We start from the raw sequence: 8366 nt of genomic DNA, 5'->3' as shown, positions 1-8366 counted from the left end.
GAAACATTCTAGAACCATCTACATAAAAAATGTATTGAAAATAGAAACAAAATAAATAAGCAATTTAAATGCAACCAAAAGTACAGAAAGATAAAAATTAGAAAAAAATAAATTAATTTACTGAAAAACAAGTATTTAGGGATGAAACTGAAACCTCATTCAAACTATAAATATGGTATAACTCCCATAGCCATATTCTTTGGAGTTTGGCATGCCTGTACTACTATATTCCAGGTGTTCACTCTAAATGCATTATTTTACCACTTCTATTTTAACCATTACAGAACTTTATTATTGCATACCAAGATATCACTTTGCTTTCATTTTATAATAATTTGTATTTATGTATTAAATATTCCTGTCACTTTCTCATTACAAACATGAAAAATATTATGAGATGGTACTAATGAGATCATGAACATAAAGACAGGAATGCTGGGGTGCCTGGGTGGCTCAGTTGGGTAAGCATCTGACTTGGGCTCAGGCCGTGATCTCATGGTTCGTGAGGTCAAGCGCCTCATTGGGTTCTGTGCTGAAGGCTCGGATCCTGGAACCTGCTTCGGATTCTGTGTCTCCCTCTTTCCCTGTTCCTCTCCCACTGCCACTCTGTCTCTTTCTCTCTCAAAAATAAAGATTAAAAATTTTTTTTTAAATAGAAAAAGACAAGAATGTAAAAATTATTTACTAATGCTTAGATTTAAGTAATTTTCCAGCTAACAATATTTTATGCTAACATTAATTTTCAGTTTAATATTAAAATCAAAACATGAAAGTAAGATATACTTATGGAAATCTCAAATATCCCTTAGATAACTTTCAAGGATACCTAAAATTCATATATGCCACTTTAGAAAATGATCACTGCCTTTCCTTCCTTCCTTCCTTCCTTCCTTCCTTCCTTCCCTTTTCTTCTTTCCTAGATAAGAAAAATGACAAATTAAAATATTCAGGTTGTACCTCTAAACTATTACTGAATTGTCAATTGAAATGAAAAATCTAAATGACTTCACAAGATTCAAATTTTCACACACACACATATATATATATATATATATATATATATATATATATATGAGAAATGCCTTTTAGGGGCATCTGGGTGGCTCAGTCAGTTAAGCATCTAACTCTTCATTTCAGATCAGGTCATGATCTCCTGGTTGGTGATATGGAATGCTGCCCTCCCCCCCACCTTAGGGTTCTGTGCTAACCATGCGGAGCCTGTTTGGGATTCTCTCTCTCCCTCTGTCTCTGCCCCTTTCTGACTTGCCTGTGCTCTCTCTCTCAAAATAAATAAACATTTTTTAAAAAATAAAAGAAATACCTTTTAGATTCATAGACTTCGTATACAATCCTATTAAATAGGTTTCATTTTGCCCCTTTTAACAGTTGGGAAAACAGAGCCAGAGAATTTAAGTATCACGTAGTTAAGTAATCTACAGAGGCTTTCAGTTTAACTGCACATCTCTAATCACTTTTGAGCAAAAGCCTATCATTGCCATTTTTTTGTTCAGTGTCAGTATTCATTTCAATGCATTCAGTAATATTTTTAATAAAACTTGGTTCTATGAAATTCATAATAATAAAATATTTTCATAATAATATATAGTGGAACATAGGTTTAATGTTCATTGTCTAGTGAGATCATTATTGTCAATTCAAGTATCCTAATAGAGTACAAAGTTTGGGGCCAATCTCTACCAATTATGTTTGTTTTGAATCTAATATGATTCCAAAAACTATCTCTTAAAGATGATTTTTTCTTATTTCCATTTAAATTTCTGCAGCTTGTAGCTTACACAGGAGAGAATGTGGGAAGGTTAACTGCGTAAACATTTATCTTTTTTAAAACAAAATCATATACTGCAAAAGACGTGTAGGGAAGTACCAACTTCAACATACCATGAGATTATCCACTTCTAGGATGAGAACCCAAAATGGATCAGGGTTGTATGTTTGGTTTACATCTGCCTTTTTATGTATTAGGAAATACTTACTTCTCTCAACCACTCCTATTTACTTCATCTTTTCAGATGGGAAAACACTTTTCTCTGAATTGATGACTACTTATTTTTCAGCTAAAGTAAATACAGGTCTATATCTCTTTTCATTTGTGTGAGAAGCTGACACATTCTGTCACAACATCGCTTGAGTAAATGGGAAAGTGACAGCTTCCTGGCAAAATTTTAAAGAGATAAACATCTATTTTTGTTTAAACAGCCACTAAAAAAATCAGATAGAAGCTTTCCAGGTTGAAAGGATAAAGAATGCATGAGTAGTGCAAATTGGTAAATGAATGCACGTTAGAAAACTTCTGATGTTTGCCTCTGCGTTTTAACCACAGCCCAGTATTTTGCGGGATTAAATAATAAGTCTTCAAAGAATAAATTCTATCTAGATGATAGAATCATCCAAAAAGTAGATTAACAGTATGTTTTTAAAAAAAAATCAAACAATAAAATCCTTAGAAACGATTCTAAATTGAAATATCAAATATTTGCTTTTGAAATTTGTTTTAGTTAAATGCTATATTACTAGAAATTATATTACTGGTTTGAAAATGGCTTAAGAAAACTACTGTTACTTAGTCTTTACATAGCACTTCTAAAATAGTATGTTTTTGAAGTGTTTTTCCTTTATAGGTATTTTACTGTTATATAAGCATTACTATTTTTTAGCCCAGCTTCTCTTAGAATCTATGCACATAGTATGTCAAATTTTTATCTCAGGTAACAGTGTTACTAACAAAACTTACAGTTTTTCTTCTTTATGCAAGTGAGCCTTTAAAACAGGATTTTGCAATTCACTATTATTTTGTAAAATATAGGGGGAGTGAATGCTTTATATTTAGTGTAAAGAATTTATTGAATAAGAAAATGTTTGTAAATTATTGAGATGTAAGATCACATGAATGTCAGTCACTGATAGCTATTAAATGTGTCATTATTGGATTTTATAGCTCTCACATTTATAATTCCTATTGATAATAATCTTTATATCACTGCATGACTCTTCAGAATTTCCCAGAGCAAGTAAACTGATGTTTAATCTTGCGGATCCTATATTGTTCCAGTAACACTCAGTGAGCCTTGCACTGAAACAACCATAAGGTACTTCTGTGCTCCTGTCTCATCTCATTCCACATCTCTCCAGCCAATTCACAATTCTTAGAAGATGAGAATGGCAGGAGATTTTAATTTTCAGTTACAAAACAGATGTTGAGAGTACTAAACTTTTTTTCTGTATATTGTTCCTGGTTAGGTAGAATCATATACTGATAATTTTCAGTTGTATGATTGACACAATGATTGGCAAATAAACCAAACAAGTACAGTGTTCAAACTATTCCTACACCTAAGCTGACATGAATTTTTGTAGAAGATGATTGGAGAAGAGTAGTCAGAGATTATGAAATGTAATCTGGGCCAACGGTGCAAGAGTGCCTGGCTCTGAGGGTCCCAAACAAACCAAATTTCACCAGTTGTTGTTGACAAAATCCAAAGGCAGGAAGACAACCATAGTGAAATGAGAAAGGAGTATGTTTCAGTGAGGTCAACATCAGGAAGTCACTGAACTAATATCCCAAAGCTGTCTCCAAAGTGCTGAAAATATTTCTGGGCTTATGTAAGGATTATAAGGGACAAAGGTTAGTGGGTCCATGCAGGGAGAAGTAAAGGTCAGGTCCATCATTTTCTTGGGGTCAAACATGTAGGGTCTTGCTGACATCAGGGCAGTTGTTATTGCTTGAGGTGGTAGTTTTGGTTTCCATCACGGGATGCTTTGTCCTTGGAGTCTTTTGCTTCAGTTAAAAGATAAGCTGGAAAGAAGAATTTAATCAGTTAGAAAGTACAAACTAAGGTCAAAGTGCAAGTAAAGTCCCCTATCATGGTTACTTTACCAAAAATTATTTTAATGAAATATCAAGTAAATTTGAAATACTTTATTCCTGTCTTTATTTTTTTTTTAATTTTTTTTTCAATGTTTATTTATTTTTGGGACAGAGAGAGACAGAGCATGAACGGGGGAGGGGCAGAGAGAGAGGGAGACACAGAATCGGAAACAGGCTCCAGGCTCTGAGCCATCAGCCCAGAGCCCGACGCGGGGCTCGAACTCACAGACCGCGAGATCGTGACCTGGCTGAAGTCGGACGCTCAACCGACTGCGCCACCCAGGCGCCCCTATTCCTGTCTTAAAAAAAAAAACTCTAGGGGTGCCTCAGTGACACAGTCTGTTAAGCATCTGGCTCTTGACTTTGGCTCAGTTCATGATCTCAACGGTTCATGAGTTCAATCAGGCTCTGCACTGACAGTGTGGAGCCTCCTTGGGATTCCCTCTCTCTCTCTCTCTCTCTCTCTCTCTCCCCCTCTGCCCCTCCCTGACTTGTGTGCTCTCTTTCTCTCAAAATAAATAAATAAACTTTTAAAAAACCATAAGAAAAATTTAAAAATTCTAAAATATTCACTAATTTCCTTTGAATCTTCTTGTTTAGAAACTTTTGTAACATGTATTGTTAAGGTTTATATGTGAGAAAAAAATTTACTAATGTACATATTTATAGATACATCTAATCTTGCACTTCATCACGGACTTTGTCCTGTGCCTCTTCTCTGACAGTCTTTCTGATTCACATATGCAGGGGGAAGTTGGGATTGCAGTCAAGATGTTTGGCAAAAAGCAGAAGTGGAGCAGCTAAAATACTACTGACTCTGTGATGACCAGAATCTCCATTTCTCTGACCTTAGTAGTGAACTGCTCTGAAACAAGGAGTGAGAAAGGTGGGTTGGCATTTAAATAAACAGCACATTCATTTTACATTGAAGTCTCTTGATTAACAGTAGAAGACATCACTCCTGAAAGCATCTGCGGTGTCAGTAATTCCATTAACAAAGAAGCCACTTTATTATCAACATACTGTAGATTCATTTTAATGTGTCATTTGCACTTCAAAGTCACATAACTTTTATTATGGTAAATCAATTAAAACTATTTCTCATGATAATTTATCTTCTGCAGAGTTTATCATCTCAGAGAATGCAATATTTCCCAATTTAACTTCCAAGACAAAAGTGATGTAATTTGAATGCCTTTTACTGAGCTTATTAAGCATAAAGATCACAGAAATTTCAAACCCTGAAAGATAACTGTTTCATCTATGTGATAAAATGGAAGCCACATTTTTTTGTAGCGTACTATAGGTAGTGGAGACAATATGCTAATTAGTAATATAACCTCATTTACTGATTTTCTATGTCTCCCATTCTAAAAGATAATCTAGTAAAAGCGGATAGTTTTCTCTGATATTACTTTTAAAGAGAACGTAAAGACTTATATAAAAACATTTTATTGAAGATTTGCAAAAGAACTGAATTTGAGGATGATACAGTCACCTGTTTTGTTACTTTTAACGACTTTGTGAGAGCATGCTTCAAAGATTTAATCCATATCTTATCTTTGAAAACTGCCAGTATTCTTTAGCGTTCTTGAATATTTCTAAAATAAACAGTTTTAATATCCATTTGCAGCCTGAAAAATATTTGTGTGGAAATGAGGAATTTTATGTTTTTCTAAGTTGAGTAATCTTCAAGGATATTTTCAAACACTTACCCATTTTATTGAAGTTTTATTGTACAATTGAATTGAACTAAAAATTCTATCAATAGAGATAGAAGATAAAATATTCATAATTTCTTTATGAGTGGCAATCAGAGTATGTTAGCTAAGTACTATATCAAGTACAGGGTATTTTACTTATTAATGCAATTTTAGTAAGGTGTGCTTTATTTTATGATAAAAATAAACAATTTAAATGACTCTTTTTTCTTCTGAGATATTTAAATTTCTTGAAAAACCTCATTAGAAATTGATGCATCATGCATTTGTTATCATTGTGTCCAAATTCTCATTTTGGTTCTAAATGTTAAGCAATTTGTGCCTTACAAATCTATCTTTATCCATTCATTTAATCCCTGCAAGGAGATTGTTTATAGCCATCTACAGGAGGAGTAGTACTTACAAAAATTAAGTTACTATACACTGTCAGAAACAGATAGTATCCTTAATTTCAGCATTTGTGATGGAAAATTAGAATCTAATATAAAAGAGAATTTTGCTTATAAAAATGAACAGAGAGTTTAATTAAGTTAATTATAATAAACTCAATGCCTCCCACCATCCGAACAGTGCCTGAAGGACCCTTGGGTCTTGGCAGAATAATTTAGGCTCTGCTGATATTGTTGAAAATTATGAGGATTGAAACTGGAAAGGCCTAGTCTAAAACCTGATATATGCCCTGTGTTTGTTTTACTTTAAAAATTTTACAATACCCTATAGCCGTTTGTTGTTTTTGGTGGTGGTGGTAGTAATGGTGAAATGATATTAATGTCAATTATTTTAAGGATATGATCTGTAAAGCATTTGGAATCCAGTAGCGTGCAAATCAAAAGAATTCTGCAAGTTTGACTATGATCCCCTACCCAGTCTTTGCCACTAACCTAGAGACTTATAACATCCCTGAACCTCATGGCTATGTATTCCAAATGAATTAGGTTTCCACACCTAAGTGATCTTGAATTTGATCAGTCCATCCTTCTTTTTCTCTAACTACCATACAGTGTGACTGCAAAAATAGACACATAGCATCCAGAGGAAGATTTGCAAATGAACTAAATTTCAAGATGATGCAGTTATCTATTCTGATAGTTTTTAATGACATTGTAAGAAATTACTTTGAGGACTCACATCTATTTTTTATCTTTGGAAACTGCCAGGATTTTTTCCTCCTTCATTATTGAATCTTTCTCAAATAAGACCTGAAAAGGTTTGTGTGGAAATGACAACTTTTGTGCTTTTGTAAATTGAATCCAAATATTCTGAATTGGTATCCACACTTTTACATAACATACCTCAATATATTATATGTATATTTATTGATGTATGGAGCATATATATGAACTTTTATACTAATATATTTAGAAAATTACATTGATATGAGCCACTAATAATAGTGGCTTAATATTATCAATAATTGATATCTCTAGGGAAAATATACACTTAAGGCAAGGCTACTAATACCTGTGGGTGTAAATCTACTTTTCAATTTGCTTTTCTGTTGCAAATCCTTTGAACTGATAACTTTGAATTATTTTGAACAGCTTGTTAGATATGGTCATGTCACAAATGTGTTGCCTCAAAATGAGGCAGATGAAGAGAGCTTTAAGCAATAAACTAACCAACTCTGCTATAACCTTGTTGCCCTTCTGTACTTAAATCATTGGGACTATCATCGATCCATATTTTGTAGACATCTTGTTTAGCTCACTTGTCTATCTTGTATGAGTTAGTTTAGTTAAAACTGGTTGATGATTAAGTAGCAAATCCATTTAATTATGGAAATACACATGGACTGTTGAGCAGTACACCAAACCCATGAGGATAGCTCCTTCATTGTAGAAATCCTGCTCTTCCAAACCTTCCATTATAAACACAACAGACATGAAATAAGACCTGAGAAAGCTTCCCATGTCAATTAATGCATGAAAAACTTAAACACCTTAAAGGGATTATCATTTTTAAAATAAAAATTAAAGATAAGTTGAGTGCTTGCTTCAGCAGCATGTGGACTAAAATCAGAATGATACAGAAAAGATTAGCATGGTCCCTACACAAAAATAACATGCCTGTCATTTGTGAAGCGTTTCATCCTTTTTCTCTTTCAAAAATAAATAAACATTAAAAAATAAAGATAAATAGAAATTGTAACATTTTCTTCATATATCTGTGTAGTTTATCTTTCACAACTCCTGGTGTGCTTTAGTTCTATTTTAGAGCTAAACCCTCAGATGCTGCTGTTTGAATGCTGTGATTTAGTTTTCTTCCTCCAGATACCAGCATACACATTATACACGTTCTCCCTTCCCCTGGGAGAATGATTTAACTTCTCTTTGTTAAACTTGGTCGAGAGTCATGATTTCAGTTTCTTGTGTTGAGCTCCATCTGTTTCCAATGCAAACATCTTCCAGAGAGACTCCCAACCAGAGGAGAACTAAGGTGGAATTGGCTACTATTTGAAACCTTAAAAGTTTCCCTCTCTTCTTTTGAGAACCACACTGAAATCTTTCACAAGTTTTACTTTAACACCAGGGAAAAAGAGAGAGACCAAGATGGCAGAGCAGCGTGGAAGTTCTCTGCTTCTCTCATCCTTGAAATGCAACATCAGCAGCAAACCATTTTGTACAGCTAGAAAATTGATTTGAGGATTAGTGAAACAATCTGCATAATTTGAGCCACAGAACTCAGCAGGTACGTGGCAGGGAGAGGTGAACTGGGGGAGAGAGAAGCACTAGAGGGTAGGGAACTGCTTTTGTTTGTGG

The 8366-nt window shown here is 33.9% G+C and overlaps 1 non-coding gene across 1 annotated transcript; it reads left to right on the top strand.

Annotated features, from left to right (window-relative positions):
- Positions 1–7592: 7592 nt before the first annotated feature.
- LOC124523330 (U6 spliceosomal RNA) lies at positions 7593–7702 on the top strand. The gene has a single exon (XR_006964980.1). It is a non-coding gene; the product is annotated as a U6 spliceosomal RNA (small nuclear RNA).
- The last annotated feature ends 664 nt before the right edge of the window (positions 7703–8366 follow it).

The sequence above is a fragment of the Lynx rufus genome, unplaced genomic scaffold (genome assembly GCF_022079265.1).
Source record: "Lynx rufus isolate CCGP_SWC_20201006 ecotype Redwood Valley unplaced genomic scaffold, mLynRuf1.p SCAF_1, whole genome shotgun sequence".
In the NCBI taxonomy this organism is placed as follows: Eukaryota; Metazoa; Chordata; class Mammalia; order Carnivora; family Felidae; genus Lynx; species Lynx rufus.
This window is presented reverse-complemented; position numbering and strand designations above follow the sequence as displayed.